This window comes from Megachile rotundata, chromosome 10 (assembly GCF_050947335.1).
Source record: "Megachile rotundata isolate GNS110a chromosome 10, iyMegRotu1, whole genome shotgun sequence".
Lineage (NCBI taxonomy): Eukaryota > Metazoa > Arthropoda > Insecta > Hymenoptera > Megachilidae > Megachile > Megachile rotundata.
Window position 1 is genome coordinate 3,384,447 of NC_134992.1, and position 24,604 is coordinate 3,409,050.

The following is a 24,604-nucleotide window of genomic DNA, read 5'->3' on the forward strand; positions in this document are numbered from 1 at the left end:
AGCGTCCTGCAATTGAGAATTAAATAAAAAATTAAAGTTCAGTTCTTAATTTAAACATTAGTTTTAATCAATAACTTTTCAAGCAACGAATAATGATCAATCGTAAATTGAAGCTCATTCTATTTAAAACTAAAAATTTAATTTTTAATATAGCTGCGTCTAAATAATGATCATAATTTATTTTTTAATCGAATTTCATACAAGTCAAAATTGATTTTAATCCGCAGTTATAGTTTCTCGAAACTGATAATTAGAACTATTTAATATTTTAATTAACAATAGTGTTCATTTGCAATCCGGTATGACGTATCGGAGGTATCATTATATCACGTATTTGTGTTTCACACAATGTACTACTTTAATTACATTCATTGATAAATGAAATCATGATTATGCATAATGTTAGTTTAATATTTAATATTGTTACTAACAATGGACATTATTGAATAACAGGAACATATGGATATTAGAATCACGACAGGGTTATTAATAGGAAGGTGAGACACTATATCAGAAATAACAATAAAAATTATTATATTTTACAAAAGTTTTATAAATGAGAATACAATAATTTATACAAATTTTAAGTAGAAATTATCAATTTGGGTAAATCACAATCAAAAATCAAAATTAACTCGTACAAAACTTAATTAAAAAGTTAATTTTGGATCTTTGATTAAACATGATTTAATTAAAAATTAGATTTTAATTCTTAGTTAGAAGAAGTTGTAATTAATGATTCAAAGTTAATCTAACTAAAAAAGTCCTAAAATAAAATTAACTATTTGTTTTTAACGTGCAAGGTGAAATTAAAAAATTTCATTTTAATTTTCAAAAAGAATATACTTTTAAATCTGAAAATTAAAGAATAAATTTCACTTGTAAAAATTTGATACACTATAATAACTTATTCCCATATAAACAAAGCTCTTAATACTATTTAAAAATAATTTTAGAATCTGTGAAAACTGTAGAACGATATTATTCGACGTTACGAAGGAATGTATAAATTTCAATTTAATAGAGACTTTTTTTTATAGGAATATACCTTTATTTTATTAATTCGTATAAAAATTTAAATTGTTTCTTATGTATTTGTTGCAATTTAAATGGATGTGTCTGCTAAGTCGAGAAAAACGTACAGTGGAGTACGTGACAAAATATACGCGAATTTTTGGAAATAAAATAATTTTTCTAAAATATGACTAAATAACTTGAGGGTAAACAATCAGTTTACTGATTAAACTGATAAACAATCAGTTAAACAATCAGTTTACTAAATGCCATGTTTGTGGCATTTAAAAAAAAATACAATTGTACGGTATTACGAAGAAAGTTTCATTTGAAACATATCTTTAAATAATATGAAGTTTGGATGAAGTATGAATCGATTAAAATATTCATAATTAAAGGATAACATGAAATCTTGCAGGTGTATTATTAATAAAAATTTTCATACCAGTGTGTTAACCATTTATGGTGGTTAACCGTTTGTACGTATTTCCACCGATGAATCATGTTTGAGAGGTTAATTTCTTTGATATATTTCCACCTTTTTTTTCATTTCCCCATTTGATCTTTGTCCTTCTTTTCCGAAACTGTGTTTCAAAAAGTCGTTTGACGATTCGGTTGAGTGACGAGGAAAAAGGAAGCAGAACATTAAAATCGGTGGGAACAAAACGCAGGATAGTGAGAATGCTGTTCAAAGGAGAGTTCAGACTTCGTGGAAGAAAGGAGTTTCTAGCGGAGCCGCAATATTTGGGATATGAGTTCGGTTCTTTTTTAGTTTCTGTTCTGGACCCGGATTTTTACCTCTTTTCGTATCGTCGTGCGGCTCAATGCACCTCGCGACGCTCCAGTTCTGCGTTATTAAATCGAATTTCCGCGGAAAAGTCAAAAGAAGAAGGAAGAAAGCGTTGTGCAAGCTCGCACTAAGTTTCTCGTAACGAGATATTTCATTCCTTGAAAAGTTCTCGCACAGGGAACGTTCGGTAGTTCTAATCTAAAACTAGTAAATGCAATATCTAGTTATCGGATCTAGTTCCAAATAAAATTCAATGCAATCTATTATTTTCTTGATTGTTGAAAAAATGAAAGGCTTCTAGATGATTTAGTTAAGCTTTGTAAATGTTTACTGATGCACGAAAATGTTTAATTTAATTATATGTAATTTAAAAATTAGAATCGTTATTTGTAATTCCTCGTTTTAAGTTATGTAGTATCATTAATGTTTTAGCGAATAAATTTTTGACAAAGTCAACTTCTGGTCTAACCCTCGTACTTTGATTAATTTTAATGTAATAATAATTCTATGTGAGAAATAAACATATCAGTTATTTTAGTCTCAGTCGTCTAATTATGAGAAAAATGCATGCACATTGCAAATACATTTTCCATTGACCAAAACTGATAATGACAGGAAAATATTTTGTGTACCACAAATTTACTTAACGAAAAATTTATATATTATTGAAAATTGACAACTGTATAAACCATAATAAGAATAAGAAATATTTTCGCGTTATTTTCGATAATTTTAATCATACTGAAATCAGCAGTTTATTTATGCATAACAAATAAGGACTATTGTATAGTTTATTACTTTATGTAACATATTTGCAACCCAATGAAACGAAAAGGTAATATTGCTGAAATTATTATTTGTCAGTGCATATTATGAATTGACATGCATTTGCGTATTTACTGCAAACATGCAACTAATTACTATCCATTAATATCCATCACATTGTGTATAAACATATTAACAATATCATGATGAATAATGAGTAGTAATGTATTTTAACATTATTCATATTTACATTTATTGATCCGTGATATTCATTGGATGTAGAATTAACAACAAAATTGTTGCAATTATGATATTTTTCATGTTTTACCTGTTGAAAGAGTTTCTACCACTACGTTTATGCATTTATCAGACTTATTTGCACAACTCTTTGTGTAAGTGTAGCTTTTGTATAATCTGCTTACCAAATTATGCATGCGCACACCAATCTGTGTAGAACCAAACATAGTATCTCGCGAATACGCATTATCAATCTAATAAACTTATCAGCACCTGTAACTTCTAAATTTCGGAGGCACCGCTGTAAAGATTCGTTTCCGTTGCATGGGGGGATGTCATTTCCGACCTCCCCCAGAATGAGAGAAATGGCGCGGGGGCCCCAGTCGTGTTCCTTAAGAGTTCGTGGGACCCCTCCTTATGCGCCGGGGAAGGACCACTGTGGGGGTTTTAGCCGGTAAGAATCCGGCATAACCCCGCGGCCTCCCCCAGGGCCCGAGGTATCTTTCGAAGATTTTCCCCACGTTAAAAAAAAAAATGTATATTAAGCTCCATCACTGATGTTGATTGCGCATAGCTACGTCACTGACTTGGTGAGGAGAGCGAGCTATGGCCGCCTGGTGGCAAAACGCCGCGTGCGTGCTCCCAGCAGATATTTTTTCGATTTATTGGAATTGCATACAGCCACAACACATACCCCGTATAGTTTCTTAATCAGAAATGTCTATAGAATTCAATACTGTATAGCGAATTCGCGCTAGACAAATAACTATTTCTAAAAATACAAAAATACGTAGGAAATGCGTACAACGGCCGTTTTTGTGAACTTTCATCAATATTTACACCTATTCAGAATTATGCAATATAACAACTATATATACCAATTTATTCGGGACACTCTCCTCTATCTTTTAAAACTAATTTGAATGTCCCAGTTTTGTTAGTTTTCTCGCAATATCGCATTTTCTACCCAAAACACATGTTTTTACAAAAGCTCGTGTTTTTCAAAAACTGAGGGTGATAGAGCAATTTGGTTTTCGGATTCTTGTTCAGGACGAGAAACTCTACAAGGATCACCCAATGGGTATTAGAAAACAAAATTTGTGTTGAACAGTGTTATCTATTTCTTCTGTTATGAAGGATCTACACTTTCTGAACTGCGCAATCATTTTATAATATTTATAATGTCCCAGGTGTGTTTTGAAATGTATTATATATCATATATACAATATTATATGATGTTCACCATGTATATCTTGTGTTCTATCACGCGATGTTTGATCGTTAATTCCTGGATTAACTTTTGCACTATTCGCGTTTCCTTACTCCTTTTACGGAGGTAAGGATGTTTCAAATGTTATTAAAACTTTTATTTTAAAAATGAAATATCACTTAATAAGAAAGATTGGAATTCGATTGCTAAACGACGCTGCTCCGAAAGCTAGACGATTGCAAGTGATCGTCAATTCAAAACCTTTTCACTCTGAATGTGTCTGTTCGCTATAGATTAAAGTAATATTTACAATTGTCTGAACTGAACTTGTTCTCTTATCGGTTTCTTGTAAACTGATTCATCTCTCTGTCCTGTCCAATCTGATTAGCGATTGAGCTTCTGGAAGTTGGTCTAGCATGAATGTCATCAAAGGTAACTAATCAAGTGGTTGTTTGACCTTTGAAAAGATATGATAGGTTAGTTTTGAACAGCCGTAGACACTTCCATTGTATGCCCGCCATAAATCCTGCTGCTGTGGTGCACGTGGTAACTGGTATATGGTTCAAGCCCGATACATTGGGAACCCACGTCCTTGAAGTATGCTTAATGAGAGGACCTCTTGATAGGTCTCATCTCTGACTTCGCAGAAAGTACCACAGGAGGTTTGGTGAAGACACGGAACAGAGATTCAGAGATGGTGCAAGTCAGTTCAGAATTGCGAGAATCAATTTCTATATACAACGGACAAGACAACAATTACAGAGATTATTTGAAAAAATAAGTGGACTATATTTCATGTTATGACTATGTATATATTTGTAACTCCACGGAACATCTTGTAATGTTTTTTTTACATGCAAGGTTATACAAGAAAGCAATTTTGAAAGTGTATACCCGATCACTCTTCTGATGATTTAAAAGAAATTAATCGAATATCTTTACAAAAAATTAAGGACTAAAATGAAACAATTATATTCCCATCCGTAACAAATATCGACGGCTCAATCAAATTAATAATCAACACGTTTAGAGGAAGTATGGTAATGATCGCAAATTAACAATTAATGAATAATGGTTTGCTCTCCATGAAGTATTCAGTCGCTGTAAATAATTAATCGATACCAATTATCCATCCTCTATTTAGCCGGCAGGTATCGATGAACTATGAGTCAATAGCCGGTCCCCGTTTCCTCGAGCAACTCGCTTCGATCTTGTAAAAGTTCCACTGTTAATGAAATATTCCAATACTTAGACCTTACATTAACGAAGAGAAGACTGTCATTGACCTGGGGTACTTTTAATTTCCCGACGGGATTCTAAAAAACTTCCTCTCTGCTTCGAGCTGAGGGTTGAGAACGTTTCAGGACGATCGGGAGTGTTGCGACGTGGCCAAGCAGAGGATGAGTGACTACAAGAAGCAGAAAGAGAGGAAACGTGGGAGTAGAAAACGTAGAACTTCGATATTTCGTGCAAAATGATTTCCGACGCCGTCCTCAGAATGGTTGGATTTGGGAATGGATGTGCTGTAATGTAACCCTTGTCTTTAGTGTATAATGCAACGTCTCGCGTGGAAATACTTGTGAGAACTCGACGAGCGACATAAACATACGTTTTCACGTGATATTAAAAGTCCTGACTTCACTGTCGCGACATTGAGACATTTTTGACAATGTGGATGTCTCGACGTTGTTTCTATTTTTTAATATTTTTATGTGTTTCAGAAGGAATATTACTCAACGAGTTTAAAATAATGAAAAATGGTAAATACATTTCATTATTCACAACACTACGAAATACTTTTCATCTTCAGTATAGTGAAATTTATGTTGTGAAATTCTACTTCTGTTGTGCCCCTCAGGGTACACTGTTAAATGTAGGATAGTTTAGGGTTCGCGAGCGTTAAAGAACTAGACTTCGCAGGTCGTCAAGTATAATATAGGAAAAGACTTCATTCCTAATGAAAGTAACAATGTTTTTCGAACTCCGCGTCCTATCGGTGTATGACTTTTTATATTTTTCGCGATTGGGGCTTTGAGCAGGTACGCCCTACTTTTGGTGCTGATGATGGTGTTCTACTATCAGGGCTGATGATGACCATTCCATAGTTGTTGCGCAATGATCTGAATATTGCCGCTATGTGCAGCTCTTGTTGCTAACGGGGTACAACACTTGTAATAATGTAAAAATTGAATCACGTACCAACTGGCGATGCCAATTTTTGTTGGAGCGACATTTCTATTTGTGTGATTCGGTGCGGAAATGTCACGACTGGTTGTTAGGATTTCGCGGAGAATACAAGCAAATTCAGAAATTTCCAATTCTACACAAGTAAAAATTCTTAAATTCCTAAATCTACGATAGCTAAAAATTTTAAATTTCCAAATTTTCTTTTAACATTCTTTATATTTGCCAATTTCTGAGTTCTCAAATTTTCAAATCATAACTGCAAAATTTCAGAAAACTTTAATTTTCAAATTCACAATTCTCCAAATTTCCAAATTTGAAATTCAAAAAGTTTTCTTAAACTTAAATATTTATAAATTTGAGCAGAAGATTAAAAATTTTTAATCGATTACACAGTTTAATAGTTGAATTTGAATTTGAAAATTTTCAATTTTCGTGAATTAGAATTTGGGGAATTTAGAAATTTTGCAATTTGTATTTTTAAAAATTTAAAAGTTTACAAATTCGGAGGTCCGAATATTTCTAAATGTTTAGTATGAAATATATGAGGCATCTTACGTTCTATGTACCTTACGCTACGTGAAAGGATTTTGTCTGTATTTTGCTGTGCCTGACTTGCCCTATCTAGTTACCGAATGGATATAATTTTGCTCTATTGTATAATGGATCAATCTTGTCCAGCATTCTTCAACCACCCTACCAGCATTATTCTTGCTGGAAACTTTTCTGGCGCCCGTAATTTTGATGAAGAGTCGAAGAAAATAAGTGGTAAACAAGACAAGTAAACGACACGATCTGATAACTCACGACATAGGCGACTAATTAAGACAAAGTATGTGTACAAAACTTTGCTATAACAGATTATTATCAATGTTTTTCCTTTACTTTCCTTCTATGAATGCATAATTTTTTAGAGAAAAAATAATTAATAATTAATTTGAAATAAAGAATTTGAGTTATATTTACTAATATGTAGATTACTTACAGACAAAAATATTGTAAGAAGTAAACGAAAAATAAGAGAATGTAACTATTAAAATAATGCCCGGATTGAGTACTTTTTAAAATATACATATGGGGGACGGATGAAATCACAATAATGAATGAATACTTATTTATAATAAAAGTCTTCGCTACCAACTCACATGATTGCTGCATCGACGCTCGTCCAAACTAACCGCATCGATGCCTAATTGATATTCATGTGATATTCATGCAAAATACAAGACACACAATCATGTTCATGCAAAAATGTTCACAATATCATATTAAGGTTTTATCTATTATTATCTTTATTTTTTTCTTTCAAAATAAACGTCTCAAGTGTACCTCATATGGTTAAAGGATCTAATACATTTTGCAAAATGATTTATAATTTTAATTTAACCGACTTCGAAAAAGGAGGAGGTTACTCAATTCGATGAGTATTTCTTTTTTTTTTTTTTTTTTTTTTTTTTTTTTTTTTTTTTTTTTTTTTTTTTTTCTATGTATGTTCGCCGATTACGCCTAACTGGGTGGACCGATCGGAATGAAACCTTTTGCATATGGAAGGTGCTGACTCCCCATTGGTACCATTATCAAAAAATTTTTCATTTTTTAATTGCAAACTGTTGTTATTGCAGAAAAACCGGCAACTTTTAAAATAAACTTTTCTCGATTTTAATGCGCTTTCAATATCTTATCGCGGACATGATTCTGTACAATTTTGTTCATATACAAATTTCGCGGAAATGTTTAGTTTTCGAAATATTAGCGAAAAAAATTGTTATTAACTTTTGAAATCAACTTTGAACGATTTTAATGTCCTTTTAATATGTTGTCAGGGGCATGGTTCTGAACAATTTTGTTCATATACAAATTTCGCGGAAATGTTTAGTTTTCGAAATATTAGCAAAAATTGTTGTTAACTTTTGAAATCAACTTCGAACGATTTTAATGTCCTTTGAATATGTTGTTAGGGGCGTGGTTCTGGACAACTTTTTCCTCTTGCAAAATTGACGGAAAGCTTTTGTTTTCGAGATATTACAGAAATTGTTGTTAACTTTTGAAGCCAACTTCGAACGATTTTTATGTCCTTCTAATACGTTATTAGTAGCATGATTCTAAACGAGTTTTTCCTTATGCATAATTGACGGAAAACTTCGTGATATTAGCGAATAACTATTGTTATTATTATTAGTGGAACGCCCCCTGCTATGCACGAGAAAGACAAGAAAGGGCATACAATGCACTGTACCAAAACACTAACTAAGCTTTGCCGCTTTGACACGCAACTTATGCAGCAAAATGAGTTCACGTTGACGTTGGTGTATTATTCCCATTGCTTGGTACAGTCTCCCTACCGTTCTAACAAACATTTTTTTTATTTTTTAGTTGCAAAGGATTATTTTTTCTATGCATGTTCAGCGGTTTTTCCTAGGTGGGTGGTCCGATCGGAACAAAGCCTTTCGCATCTTGTGGAGTCTAACTCCCCATTGATACCATTATCAAAAATTTTTTCATTTTTTAGTTGCAAAGGATTATTGTTGCAAAAAAAGTTGAAAAACGAATATCCATGTTGTCTTTTACTTAATTATGTTCATGGCATTTACGCAGACAAAAAAAAGCCCGGAAGAACTGTCTCACAGTATCCTATACAATTCTCCCCATTCCACTAAAAAGCGTGAAATAAAATAATTTTCAGAAAAAAAATACACCGACTTCGAAATGCACTAAAAAGTATAAAATAATTTCTATTTCCTAATGAAGTAATTTCTATTTCTTTAAATCATACAATTACGTCACAGATATGAATGAAACCTATTTACTCGTTAGGTAGTATATTAAATACATTTCAACCTTTTCGAAGGCGGCGCAAAATTAAAAATACCTCAGTAAACGTTGCTGCCAATAACCAGTTGATTGTGGTATGGCGTATTGGAAATTAATAAATCCTAAGAAAGAATACGAACCATTATAGATATATCTGGTAATATATGTAAATGTAACGACTGCATCTTCATTTCGCAACGTTTCTGATATAAATGAAATTGAATCGACTTCGTTCACATGTGGAAGTCAGGGATCTAAGAACCTATAAACGGAGCCCACGACGCGGGAATTACCAAATTTGCGGCAGATGGGCTCTATTTTTATAGCATATGCGGCGATCGAGTCTTTCCGTCGCATACTCTATGAATCTATCCCTTTGCGGACTACCGCCGCATATATGCGTTCTGCGTAAATCATCAAATTGGCCGAAGAACTCATATATGCGTTTGGCGAAAACAATTGATTGAGCCGAGAAACGCATATATGTGTCCCACGTAAATGCGTGGCTATGGCCGAGAAACTTAACTATGCGTTCCGCGAAAACAACTGATAGAGCCGAGAAACGCGTACATGTGTGCATGCACGTAAATCTGTGAATGTACATACAATATGTCCAGAATTTGACTTGGAATGCTATGAACGAAAACCACGATTAAGCAGAAATATGCGCTGGCAATTTTTAATGACCATCGCGGCAGGAGTTTGGCCCCACGGTACGGTTCACTTCGAACCGTCCCGTCCGCAAAGGGCTAGATAGACCATAGTTACATTCTATACGCATTAACACCTACTTCGCGGCGTGCTATCGAGTTATATGTATAGAAAAAGAAATAGCTATACAAGCATTGCCTATGTTCGGCTGTCCAAAGGTTGACATGTTCAAGAAAATCTTTTATTTTTGCGCCGCCTCCGAAAAGGTTGAAATGTATTTAATATACTACCTAACGAGTAAATAGGTTTCATTCATATCTGTGACGTAATTGTATGATTGAATGAAATAGAAATTACTTCATTAGGAAATAGAAATTATTTTATACTTTTTAGTGCATTTCGAAGTCGGTGTATTTTTTTTCTGAAAATTATTTTATTTACTTATACTTTGATGCTTGATAAATTGAAATTTAATGAAATGGAAACTCCATTCTGGACTAATTTTGTTCACCTGAATTGCAATTTTCCCGAAGGCAACATATACCGTACACTAACAAAATCCATACAATTTGAATTCATAAGCTTCAAACCTCGACCGCATTTATAAATGTTTTAAAACCCTGTTCTGTCATTCGGATTAGCACATAAATGAGTTTCATGATTGTACAATGCCCGGTTTAGTAGCATAAGAGCATCCCCATCATTATCAGGGTGTCACTGCTCTTTCCCATCACAGGCGTAACGTGGGACCATGCATCACATTCGACCTGCTATCTATAATATCTCAAATTTCAAACGTGAAATGTATATCTTCAAGCTCGTTGTTGAATTCAAAATTAATTACATGTCACCCTTAGCCAATGCAGCAAACCTTAATTAAAGGCTAATTGTACCATACAATTATTAAAATAATCATTATACAGATTTTCAACAAAAAGTAAAATCAATATATGAGTCGTTTATTTTAAATGTAGTTCAAGCCCATTTCTCAGAAAAAACAAGCTAGCTATTATAATAATTACACTTGTACGTTATCTTTTTATTTTCATAAATTGTAACTAACATTTTAATAACTGTAATTGTATTTAATATATTTAAGATTTTGTAGAAAGAAAATTAGCTTGGTGATAGAATGATAACAATTTTTAATTTCAGTATATTATGAAATAAAATTTTGAGATGGGTGCTTTATGTTTTATTATTCATGTATTGTTTGATTACTATAATTTCTTAATAATAGTAATTACGTTAAATATATAATTTTGATGTAATGTATTGTACTAATAGAACGCGCAAGTAAGAATGACTACCAATGGGATAGAAGTTTATAATGATAACTCGACTGAGTGCACAATTTATTCAATAATATTGCTTACATCAATATGCAAGAAAAACAAAGTCAATCACAATATTAAAATACGATTTCAGCGATTTATTGCACTTTATACCACCTGTGTACCAGAATTATTTTAAAACCTTCCCATACAGTTTTTAAACAATGTTTATTATACTATGTATACTAAACTATAGTGGGTTGATAAATTATACACTAAAACGTCATACATGTTATCAGTGACAAATGTTTTTCAATTTATTTAAATGCGAAGATATCTCAATTTTAAAATAAATGTACTTACAAGGGTCATCACCAAGGTGTTACACGCAGATTTTAATGAAATTTATATATGTGGTAGCTTCACAAAAATCATTTGACACGTATTTTTTTATATCTGCTGACATGTATGTTGAGGGGGTGAAAATAGCCTCAAAGTTGGGGGTTGAAAACACATTTTCTTTAATATCTCGGAAACTAGAGGGTGTAGGAAGGTGAATTTTTTTTAAATTGTGTAGTTTTTGGTCAGAAATTTAGTTAATTATTTATTTGAAATAATATATTAAAAAGTTGGATTTTTTTTGCAATTTTTCACCCTAAATGCAGTTCGATTTTTTTGCAGACTTGTATACTAAAAATATTGATCAAAATAGGGAATACGTGTCTTTGGAATTTTTTGTTTATTGCAATTTAGCAATAATTATTACATATACAATTTTCTCCTACTCTTTTCGGAGAAATAAGTTGAGATTTGTTTTCGAAGAGAATGAGCCCTTTTTATGCAATAATTTGTCACGTTTTTAACAATTGAACAATATCAGGCGTTTGTTGTGCCATCGGTAGCCAGGGAAGGTCCAGCGAGCAGGTATAAATCCGCCGCAGTACCAGTCGTCGTTGTACGGAACATAGGTTTCTATGGCCAATGAAACTTTTAGCTGAAGGTATAAGTTTATTTATTTGACTTTTAATAATGAATTTCTTCATTAAATTTCATTATTATGCACACTATATAGCATAATCTTCAGAAGCAAGCATTCAACTTTAGCTTTATCAATTTTTATTGCATTGTCTTTTGTGAATAAATTTATATCTAAATTCAATAAAACTAAAGGATTAGAAATTTTTCGAACAAATTTCGAAACCTATTGACGTCAAATTGTTGAACAAACGGTATGGTATGTTTTGGTATTTTTAATATTTCCTGTTTCTTATTTAGGGATTGATCGTCATAACTTCTTCTCGCTATATCTTTTCCATGAATCAAGAAGCAAAATAGTATTTTCTTGTTCACACGGAACAAAAGAATATTGGCAGGTTTTTAAGTAGAAGCTTGTTCTATTTCCTCTTAATTCGCAAAAATTGGCAAGATTCATACATACGTCAAGTCAATTAAATATAACCTCTTGTTGTATTTTTATATCTATATATGCCCATTCTTTATACATGTCGTTTGCATCTGTTGTGCTTTGTGCCAGTTTAATTTGTTAGACCACTTTGAAAATAAACTGCTCACGTATGTTACCATTACAATAAAAGCACTGAATATCAATATTAACTTGTCAAACAAATAAGCTTGTTTTTTGCAGTTAGTTTCTCTTACAAATACGTTTGTGTATTTTGTTTATTTTGTTTTCGATCAACCTCCAGCCGCAATTGTAGCTACAACTGCATCGATGAGAATACAAATATTATTTAACATGTACAGACTGCAGTGGTAATTGCCATTTTAATAATTCAAATAAACGTAAATAAACTCTGCTACTGTTACCAATCATAAGAGGAAATAAATCTATTTTTAAGAACGATAGTGTTTGTGAAAATCATATTTATTTTATAATATATTTATAAATATGGTTTATATAATTTTTATAAATAGATCTGTATCCTCTTGTAAATAGGTTTATTTCTTGAATTGTATTCGATATATTTACGTGCACATTTGATTAAATAAAGATGTGATACTGTGAAAAGATCATTTACCATTATTTTTCTATCGTGGCTTTAAAAGATAAAAACATAATTAATTTTCTGAGTATTAATTGCGTTTCACTCATTCATGAGTATTAATTAGTTAAAACGAGAAATTGCATTTCTTTATGTATTGTAATGATATCATGCTGTTAGTGTCGACAATAATTACATTATGTTAACTTTAATGTCATCATGTACATTAATTTATAACATAATATTTACTATACTGGTTCCGTCAATATATTGTATAAATTGTAATAACTTGCAATAATTTTGTCATTTATTTCTTAATTCTACCTATTTCATAATGTTTATACAAAAAATGTTTGATGTTTAAACTACCAAAAATTTAGTAGTTTAGAAAATCAGGAAGTGAGAAATGAAGAAAGTTAGTAATTTGGTAATTTAGATATTAATGAATAAAGAAATTTAGAAATTCAGGAATTCAGAAATGTAGATGTATAAAAAAAAAAAATAAAAATTATTAAATTAACAAATTTTCAGATGTTTATACCAAGTGAGTTTATTATTCAATAGTACCCATGAATATACGCCATTTGCATCAGTTCTCGCAAGTGCATTTGTTCGTCCAATTTCAAAACAATGTATCCGTTCCCCTCACAAGTAGGTATAAGATAATGTGTTACAAATCGCTGAATGTCAAACACTAAACATAAAACTGTGTTTGATTAACGTTAGCGCGTATTTATAGCTGTTTGAAGAGTTTTATTGCATCACCACATCCAAATTCTTCTCATTGTCAGAAACTCAAATTGAACAAGTGAGAATCAAAATAATATTTAAAATAATCAATTCAGAATTACGATAAGAATTAAAATAAATTAGTAACAATTTAACAGTTAAAATAAGCAAGTGTTTTCGATAGACTTAAAATTCGCAACACACAGTTATGTCTTTTAACGACGACAACGTGATATCCTTCGACGTGTCACAGGATAATGCTTTTAACTACGGTCGGTAAACACTTTATTTTCACGTGATATACGAGCAGAATCCAGTATGCTCTGTGCGGATTAAACGAGCTGGATCGTTCGACGTCGTCAATGGACTTCGTTTCGAGGGTCCTTTCATTATCCCTGGAACACGGGCCTGGGCTCCCTAGAAATTGTTCGCGCGGGCAAAGGGAGGAGGACAGGCGAGGTTGGATACGGAAGGAGCCGTGTAAGAGCGTGCGAGGAAAGAAACGAACGCAGAGGGATGAAAAGGGTGGACATTAGAAGAAACAAAAGGTGTATTTTTGTCGTGGTGAAATAGAGAGGACCGCACTTTTCTCCTCTTGCGAACGTACAACCACCTGAGCCACCTTTATGCACGCGGTCTCCAAGGATTAATGTTGCACGGCACGTTGCCAGAAATGGAGTGACTGGCCCATGCGATAACCACGACTTTGGCCCCCTCACTGTAATAAAAAACTATCAACATTACGTGCTGCAGCGTTCATATTTACAGTCGTGGACAAAATTAAGCAGATAGATATAACAAACAGTAAAAACTTGCTCTAATTTAATGCCGAATTTTGATACATGAAAATTTTATTACTTCTCCGTTAGGCGCGTGAATATTTCTAACGTGCGTTGCATCTAGCAGATACATGTATCAAATAAATGCATTTTCTTTAAATTACTATTTTTATTATTTTAATATATGAAAGCTCTTATGCTGGTTGCTGTCTGGTTTTGAATTAGCAGCTTTACCGAGTTAAAATAAGTATTATCAAATTTTATCAAAAAGATTTTATATTCATTTTTAGATGTATTCCTTATGTGTACAATTTTAGTATATTTAACGACGAAATTCGGGTTAAAAGTTGTATATTGAAAATACTTTACACATCTCTGGCTTTAATTTTTATATTGAGACATTGATTACAAATCATATTTGCATGTGATTTTAAAGATGGATCAAATAAGGTACAAACTCGGCAGTTGGGTAATTTCATGGTAGCTAGGAATGGTAAAAGTAAAATCTGTCGACTGCACTTCTAGGCAGAACTTCGGAAACATCTGCCGGGAACTACTATAAATCTTTATTTTCTAGAATGATTTTATAATTATTTTGCGACTAACGGGGGGTTAAATATACTACCAAAGTGTAATTTAACTTGATTGATATAATAGGTAATGAAAACTTAAGTTAATGCTTAATTTTTATAAATTCAAGCTGTATTGAATATTTGACATATCTCCAAGCTTTAATATGTTAAATATGTTACATATTTAAATATGTTAGGAAAGTATTAATTTAAATAAACAGATGAAAATATCAATTACAGTAAACATATGAGAATTTAACTATAATGACATAAAATTACAGCAAAATTAAGTGGACACTTTATAAATACGTATAAACCAAATAATTAATGCTCCATATTATCTCTTTTTGTATCTATTGCAGCTAAAAAATGAATTCGTCAATCAAAAATTAAATACATACGATACAAAGTCATATTACAAATAGCAGATATGTTCATATAAAAGTAAATAAAATATAAGAAGATAGTCATCGAAAATAAGAAATTCAGCTGTGATTTAATATGAGATGTGGTATAATAATCTGCCGGACTTTTAAGGTTAAAGAACCATAATGTGCGCATTTAAAAATTTTGCAAATTACGTTGTCCAAATGTTTCGTTTATAATATACTATTGCAGCCAATTTCGGAAATTTTATATCACTGCACAAAACGATCATTTCTGATGATATTACTGCTATTTCTTGACATACTACCGTCCTCAATTCTTCGATTATCTTTGAACGGTGTACTCTTCTTTTTAATCTGATTAAAATTATTGTTACATAATAAATACATGTATGGTAAAATTTGTATGGTAAATAATAAAATACGTGAAAATAAGTAAATAATACATTAATCAATCATTGATAATCTATACAGATGTTTATATTTGACCTAATTATATCTTACTTTATACATATAAGTACTCAAGCATCTCAATTATGAAATAAGCATATAAATATGTTTGAAATGTTCATATACATATATTACAGTGCTCCATCAAAATAGTCCATTATATTTTCAATGCAAGTAGCAACTACAAAGTATAAATATAATTACAAATAAGAGTAATAAAATATCATATATTTCAGTTTATTTATTACTTTTTACAGTTACAAGCATTATAAATAATATCTTATATTAATTCCTTTCTTTCCGTTAATAAAATCACAGTTTTTAATTATTTGCAACACAATTTAGAATTCTCGATTCACTTGACAAATTCTGAAAACAATTGCGCATTTCACAAACTTGAAAATAACTGTAGTTTAACACAAATGAATCTTCGTCGTTTAATAACAATACTACAATCGTAATACTGATTGTTGTCTGGCAAACAATTATAGTCACTTTTAATACAACAAAAACCTTAATATTATTGAGCGTTTAAGAAAACACCGAAACAGTGTCTAATTTAAGAATAGAATATTTTTAAAAGTGTATGATTTCCCATGTTAAAATTAATAAACCAAAATTACTGAAGTTGAGAAATGATTGCTTGTACGTATTATAAAATTAGCATGAGCCGTACATTAAGACGACAATTAATTAAGTTTATTTAGTTTAATTTAATAATTATTTAACACTAAACGTACCGGCATATGTATTCTTAATTCAAAATTAAAAATGAAGTTAAAAAATAAATAAACAAACGATGAAACATAATTAGTACACATTGATTCGTTACCTTCATGAAAAACAATGCTGATTTCAAAGAATGCACTTTAACAAAATGTGCACCTTATAATAAGCAACTTGTGCAGTCATTTGATCGGTTTGGTAGTTTTAATGTACAATCTTCATAATTTCAAATATTAACTCTAGTAAATCAAACTAAAAGACTCGTCAAGACCGCCAGTTAAGAGATAGTCAAGTCTTTTAAAAAATTGTCTGTTCTCACTTGCACCTTTAAAATTAATGTTTAAGAAGTGATTCAACTTAGCGAAAATGATAAAATGCTCATTAGTGCTTCAATGTATGATGCAAAAATAATAAAAACATTTTATCTCGCATTTTAAATCGCATTAAAATATTAGCACAATTTGTAGTAGATATTCTGTTTTATAATAAAATAAAGTTTGTGATGATAATTTATTACGTTTACTAAGTAGCTCTTCGTGTTAAAAGATTGCATGAATACTTTGTAATAAAATTAGGAAATGTTTACCGAAAAAGTAATAAGTAGGTTTGAATTAAGTACGTGTGAATGAGCCAAAGAGAAAGGTAATATTATTTTTCTTCCGGAAAGTGATTCCTTCGGAAGACTTCCCGTCCAGTGATCTCTCTTATCCCTGAATCCTTGGATCTGTGAAAACATCGCTACTATTTGTTGAACAAAATTGAAAAATTCTGTCGCACGTTGTTGAATTTTCGCTCGAACGATGTGACATTTTTAAGATGAAATATAGAAACGCTAAAAATATTGCCCCGTTGTTCTCGTTCAGTATTTTATTTTCTTGTTTCGAAAATTCGTATTAAATATAACAGAGAAAAGTGAAATGATAAATGTAAACTCGTAGAAATTGTTATAAACGTATTCTGAAAGTTCAAAAAAATCCGATACAATCTTCCTGTGATTAATGAAAAAATAACGTTTCAAACTCTGATGTTTGTCGAGGTTTGAAAAGTTTCAGAATTGTTCAAAGAGATATTTTTCTTGAATTTGGAGGAAAAACGCAGCAATCGTTTAAAAAAAGCAATGACAATATATCGAAAGCAAGAAAATGTCTTTTTTATTTGGTTCAAAAATCGTGTGCAGACTACATTCTAGGAAAATATAGGTGAAAGCAGGATCAAAGAGCTGGATGAATCTCGCTTCCATAGGGTCACATTCTCCCATGGTCGAATGAACGCATTTAACGTTCCTACAGCAAAAAGAACAAACGGGTAGAGATCCAGTGTTTCCTTCGTCTGAAAAATTTATTTGACTATCTTCTTCCTGAAGCGTCTCTGACCTCGTAATTTATATCAGAAACTTTAAAATGCAAATGAACTTGTAATATTGACGTAAATATATGACTGAAATGATTTGTTTTCCCTGAAAGAAAGTAAAGGGAAAATATACTTTTCTAGAAAAGTATGAATACTTCTTATTTACCTTTCCCAGAAGAAATCTGCATTTTACGTTCCACAACAGAAACTGGAAGTAACGTTTTCGTGAATACAGAAAATACATACTTTGAAAAGATCCATTATGGATTGTCGTTTTTGATCGTTCGTGAAATCGTGCGTTACCCATCTTTCCGCTATGTAAACCTTTTCAAGACCGTGTTATCGTTTCCGTATGGTCTTTTCACACGTACTGAATCTGTCAGAAAAAATTTTGCACCATACTGGATCGTTCTCAATAATGTATGTTGCAGTGTAACATAAAATTGTTGGATATAATTAGAAATAGCGTAGGATAATCGTGTACAAATATTTAATAGAATTATTTTTTTTTATAAAGTTATTATGTATTAATATTTTTTTCTACAACACACAGCTGTAAATATAATTCCTCACTATGTCTAATTTGGGTGGAAATACCGTGAATTAGTAGAGGTTTAGTTTCCTACAATTTCATTTTTTTCGCCAAGGTAATGTTCTATAAAAAAAATGGAATTACATATTTTTAGTTACTCGTATCAATTCTTCGGCATATTCTACGTAAGGAAGTATGAAGATAATTTCTATATCTTCATATTCTTACCTTCTCATAACTCTATGTCTCCAAATTTCTACTTCTCTATATTTCTATATTTGCAGATTATTATGTTTCCAAAAGTATACTCAAATCACTACATTCCCAAATTTATATATCCCCCAATCTATGTACATATATTCGAATCTCTATATGTAAATCTTAGATCTCCAAACTCGTAAATTTTAAAGTTCATAACTCTTTCATAATCATTCAAATTCTCAAAAATCAATGAGTGAGAGAATTTTTTTCCTTTTCATTACAATATTCCTTCTAGGAAAGCTAAATTTGCTCTTGGCTATATTGTTAAAAACTAGAATAATGGTAGAGATTGACAATCCAGTGTATGTTTCATAAAGACAAAACAAACATACATTTTCTAATTAGTCAAATGGTAAAGTGTCACATCCTGCAAATGTAGCTATAAGAAACGAAAACCTGTGTGGGATTAAACTAAACATTTTGAACACCATAAAACGTGAACAGTTGGACTTCATTTGCAAATATTCATGCATCGACTGCAGGGAGAAGAAAGTTGAATTTTATCTCATAATTAATCACCATTTCTATCAACCATTTTTTGGTACATTAACTATCAAACCATTCCATCAAGCATTCTTCATTCTGTTCGCTGGTGCGGTTGAATTCGAGTGTTTGTCAAGTCAGGTGAATGATAACGTGTTCCGTTCTCGGCGAGGAAACTTTTCAAAGATTTGACGGTCTCATTGAAAGTTTTCCGCGGGAGTGTAGGAGGCAGGTCCGTGCCAAGTAACCGATGCACGTGTCGAAGTCGGGGGTTAGCCGGAACGAGCATCGAGTAATGCGATTGGGGGTCTGACAGCGACGCCGGAAGCAATGTTATGCTGATTGTAAGAACGAGCAAACTGAACGAAACCGTTTTCTCGAGGAGCGTGGTTGCGAGCAATTGCTCGGCGTCGCTTGGGGTGTCTCCATGTCGCTTACGGAATCTGTAATATCGAGGAAAGACTTACAGAGCGGATTTGACAGACGCAATTTAGCCTGGTTCAGGGGGAGAAAGCAAAGCCATTCGACGTATCATCGAGCCGCACTGCCTTGGAAATAGAGAATCTGTTCCAGAGTAATCCGTGAACGGATGAATCCCGCTCTTCGGGAATGCGCTTATTGCCACATACCCGTGACTTCGTTTCCAACCAGTTTCTTTAGCCAATTTTTCGATGCTTCGTCGTTTGCTGAAATTCACCTAGAAGCTTTATTTAACTCCAATCGTGCCGATGTATAGTGAGTAATCAAACTACTGTACTTCAGAGATTTTTTTTAAAGATGTGTAACGACCCTGGGGGAAACCTTTCTTTTTCTACCGGCATCATCACGACAATCTTCTATCCACCGATTAGAATACCCAATTATCGACAGTACATTAGGTATCTATTACCATATCTATCAAATTCGACAGTCGGTAATCAGTATGTATATATATATATATATATATATAATATACCTATATATTTATACCTGCGAGTATAAAAGGGCGAGCGAAACCCGTCTAAAATCAGAACAGTTTTCGAAGTCGAGCTAGTCACAACTCTCTCTGATAAGAATAAGAACTCAGAACAATTTTCGCTGACAAGAGCCGCAACGAATCTTGATACTTAATTGGTCAAGCGAGTATACGCCATTTGGATACTTGGTTGTGGGTCGTTTTAGTAGCTGGCTAACGCAGAGCTCCCCATTCAAACGATCTCGTATCTGAAACTCCTTCGGGAGAGAGCTATACTTAGCACCAAGAAAGGCTAAGATATCGAAACGATAGCTCTCAACTACTCATATTTGATTTTTGGTCGAATTGTTAACGCGCCATCAGATTCTCGGAGCTCGCTCTGGGTAGTTAGTAGCCAGCGAATAGCAGGCTCCCTATTTGAGCGGCTTGGTCTCTGAAGCCCGTGTCTTTTGGGTGGCAGTTCAGCAATTACGATTTTACAATTAGAGTCATTTGATTTGCTGCCCTGTCGAACTTATATTGTTCACCTGATTCTGGTATCGTTGGGTGGTTTTAGTAGCTGGTTAACGCAGAGCTCCCCAATTAAGCGATCTGGTTTCGGATGTCAGTATTCGTTTTGGCTAAAAGGGTCATGAACCATTTAGTTGTCGAGTCAAATCATAAGAGTAATTGTTCCGAAGGGTAGTTCCTCAGATTCAGATAAATTTTGATCATTTGAATTAATAAAAGAATACTGTTCTCACTTAAGCGTCTTTTCCGTAGTCGACTACACCACGTTAGATAGTACAATAAATCTGTCTAATTTTTGCGAAAGCGTATTTAGGTGCGCTTAGAGAATCTCACTTAAAGGGACATCACCAAGGTGTCACACGCGGATTTTAATGAAATTGACATATGTTGTAGCTTTTTAAAAATCATTTGACACGTATTTTTTTATATCTGCGGACATCCATGTTGAGGGGGTGAAAATAGCCCTCAAAGTTGAGGGTTGAAAACACATTTTCTTTAATATCTCGGAAACTAGAGGGTGTAGGAAGGTGAATTTTTTTTTAAATTGTGTAGTTTTTAGTCAGGAACTTAGTTAGTGACAAATATTTCGGGAGAAATTATTTATTTAAATAATATATTAAAAAATTGGACTTTTTTTTTCAGTTTTTCACCCTAAATGCAGTTCGATTTTTTTGCAGCTTTGTATACTAAAGATATGGATCAAAATAGGGGATACGTGTTTTTGGAATTTTTTGTTTATTGTAATTTAGCAATAATTACTACATATACAATTTTCTCTTACCTTTTACGAAGAAATGAATTGAGATTTGTTTTCGAAGAGGGTGAACCCTTTTTATACGATAATTTGTTACGTCTTTAACAATTGGATAATATCAGATGTTTATTGTTCCATCGGTAGCCAGGGAAGGTCCAGCGGGCAGGTATAAGTCCGCCGCGGTACCAGTCGTCGTAATACGGAACATAGATTTCTATGGCCAATGAAACTTTTAGCCGGAGGTATACGTTTATTTATTTGACTTTTAATAATGAATTTCTTCATTGAATTTGATTATTGTGCACACTATATAGCATAATCTCCAGAAGCAAGCATTCAACTTTAGCTTTATCAATTTGTATTACATTGTCTTTTGTGAGTAAACTTGTATCTAAATTCAATAAAACTAAAGGATTAGAAACTTTTCGAACAAAATTTTTTTAACTTCGAAACCTATCGACGTCAAATAGTTGAACAAACGATAGGGTATTTTTTGGTATTTTTAACTGTTTTTGACCTAGGATCGACATAACTTGTTCTCGGTATATCTTTTCCATGAATCAAGAAGCAAAACAGTATTTTCTGATTCACACGGAACAAAAATATATTGGCAGGTTCTTAAGGAAAAGCTTGTTCTATTTCCTCTTAATTCGCAAAAATTGGCAAGATTTAGACATACGTCCAGTCATTAAATATAATCTCTTACTGCATTTATATATCTGTATATGCCCATTCTTTATACATATGAATTGCATCTATTATGTTTTGATCCAGTTTAACTTTGTTTCGATTTATGTGTGCTTCCTGCTTATTAGAGTTACATATTTTCATTAAAATGTTAATAACATTAATGGGATTAACATTCACACTTATAAAAAATAAATTTTACAAATGTTCAAAAAGGAAAACAATAATGCAATTGCCATATACTCATTTATACACACTTTCCTGCAACAGTATATTTTGAAATAATTTACTTACCCTTGTTCGGATTACGACGACCAATACAAATTTCTGAAATTTCCCACTTCCACTTTAGCAACGTATAAAAAACCAAGAAAGAACAGCAGCGCACTGCTCAAATCTCCAGCTCTTTTCAGAGATACCGAATCATCTAAACGAGGAACATTTCCGTCCAAATTATTAAAAGTCATATAAATAAACTTGTACGTTCGGCTAAAAGTTTCATTGCCGATAGAAATCTATGTTCTGTATAGCGACGATTGGTACCGCGATGGATTTATACCTGCCCGCTGGACCTTTCGTGGCTACCGATGGAACAATAAACATTTGATATTGTCTAATTGTTAAAAACGTGACAAATTATCGTATAAAAAGGGCTCACCTTCTTCGAAAACAAATCTCAAATCATTTCTCCGTAAAAAGTAGGAGAAAATTGTATATATAATAATTATTGCTAAACAAAATGAACAAAAAATTTCAAAAACACGTATCCCCTATTTTGATGCATATTTTTCGAATATAAATCTACAAAAAAGTAGAACTGCATTTAGGGTGAAAAATTGAAAAAAAAGTCCAATTTTTTAATATATTATTTAAATAAATAATTTCTCCCGAAATATTTGTCACTAACTAAGTTCCTGACTAAAACCTACACAATTTAAAAAAAAATTCACCTTCCTACACCCTCTAGTTTCCGAGATATTAAGGAAAATTTGTTTTCAACCCCAAACTTTGAGGGCTATTTTCACCCCCTCAACATGGATGTCCGCAGATTTAAAAAAATACGTGTCAAATGATTTTTGTGAAGCTACAACATATGTCAATTTCATTAAAATCCGCGTGTGACACCTTGGTGATGTCCCTTGTTAGATCGAATTCCTCGCGGCGGTAGATTACAAAGCGCCAACATTATAAATTTTGTAAAATTTCATTTATATAAATCTAGAAATCGAATTACACTTAGGTAAGATTCATTATAACTTATAAATGTGTTAATCAAGTAAAATCTTGTCATTGCGATAGCTTCGAACACGAGAATCAAATATATATAGGAGGAATATCAAATTTAGTTAATATTACAAATGCGAAGTTTGCTTTATCAGAGATCCGATTTAGACACGATCCAATATAAAGTACTAACCAGCGAGTTTAAATTCTATTATTTCTATTATTATTATTATTTCAAGATCTATTTAGATTCTCTATTCTAATTAATCATTTATAATCTATATACTTTTCTTATTTTGTTGTTATTGTTATTTGTTAGGTTCATTTTTTATCGTTTTATTGAATAAATCTTATTGTTGAAAGATATTGACCTGTGGATTTCACTCCTTAACCGCACATCACACGAATCCCACAATCTTTATTTGCGAAATCGAGTCGTTTAGGGGTAAAAGCCGCTCTTTACCTTTTAGCGCTTGTAACTATCTGAACTTAGGTTCCAGGGTTGTTACAGATGTGCGACTGTCTCGAAGTACAGGAATTTGAGTTAACATATGTAACATACAAGATATTTATACTATTTAATGCTGTAATATTTCGACCAAGGTAGAGATATAGTTTTTAAATAAACTGCGAAGTTTTACAATAAGATTTGAAAGTCTTGAAATTTCACTTGAAATACCTTCTTTATTATTATTAAATATTTCAAATAGTGGCAAGATAAAAAGTTCATATAAGTGATATACGCTGAGTAGATAAATTATATTATATAATTTGTTTTACAATACATTGTAGCATTGTAACATTATAATAAAGATGACTGTTCTATTCCATCGGTTAAAGTTATAAAATATGGAACTTTTTATACTGTATGCACCCACTGTATAATACTCACTTATGTTGAAATTAAAAGGAGGAAAATAAATAATCAATTAATAAAACATAAAACATAAAACATAAAGTAACAAATACATTAATTTTTTATCTGAATTACAATCATTACACATTTCAAAAAAAGCCGTGATAAATATCTAAAACAAGCAAGTCGCTTAAAGACTCAAAATTCGTTAATTCTAAAACGTTCCTGTATTATTTAATCTGGCAACGAATTACATCTTTTAAAAATAAATAAATAATTAGTTCGTCTAAATCATATTACACTTGGGGCACTGTTTAAATCTTACATTATTCCTGGGAAATACGAAATATTTAAAAATTATTTATAAATGTTGAACGAGACATATCTATATCTCTAACATCCATTAAACAA

General features: G+C 32.0%; 1 long non-coding RNA gene across 1 annotated transcript in view; it reads right to left on the reverse strand.

The window, feature by feature from the left end:
* Positions 1-17,709: 17,709 nt before the first annotated feature.
* Positions 17,710-24,604, reverse strand: part of LOC143265257 (uncharacterized) — a 35,230-nt gene continuing 28,335 nt past the window's right edge. Inside the window, exons 2-3 of the long non-coding RNA XR_013039626.1 lie at positions 18,098-18,307; positions 17,710-18,037 (exon numbers count right to left, since the gene is read on the reverse strand). This is a non-coding gene — a long non-coding RNA (uncharacterized LOC143265257). The remainder of the gene's footprint in view (positions 18,038-18,097; positions 18,308-24,604) is intronic.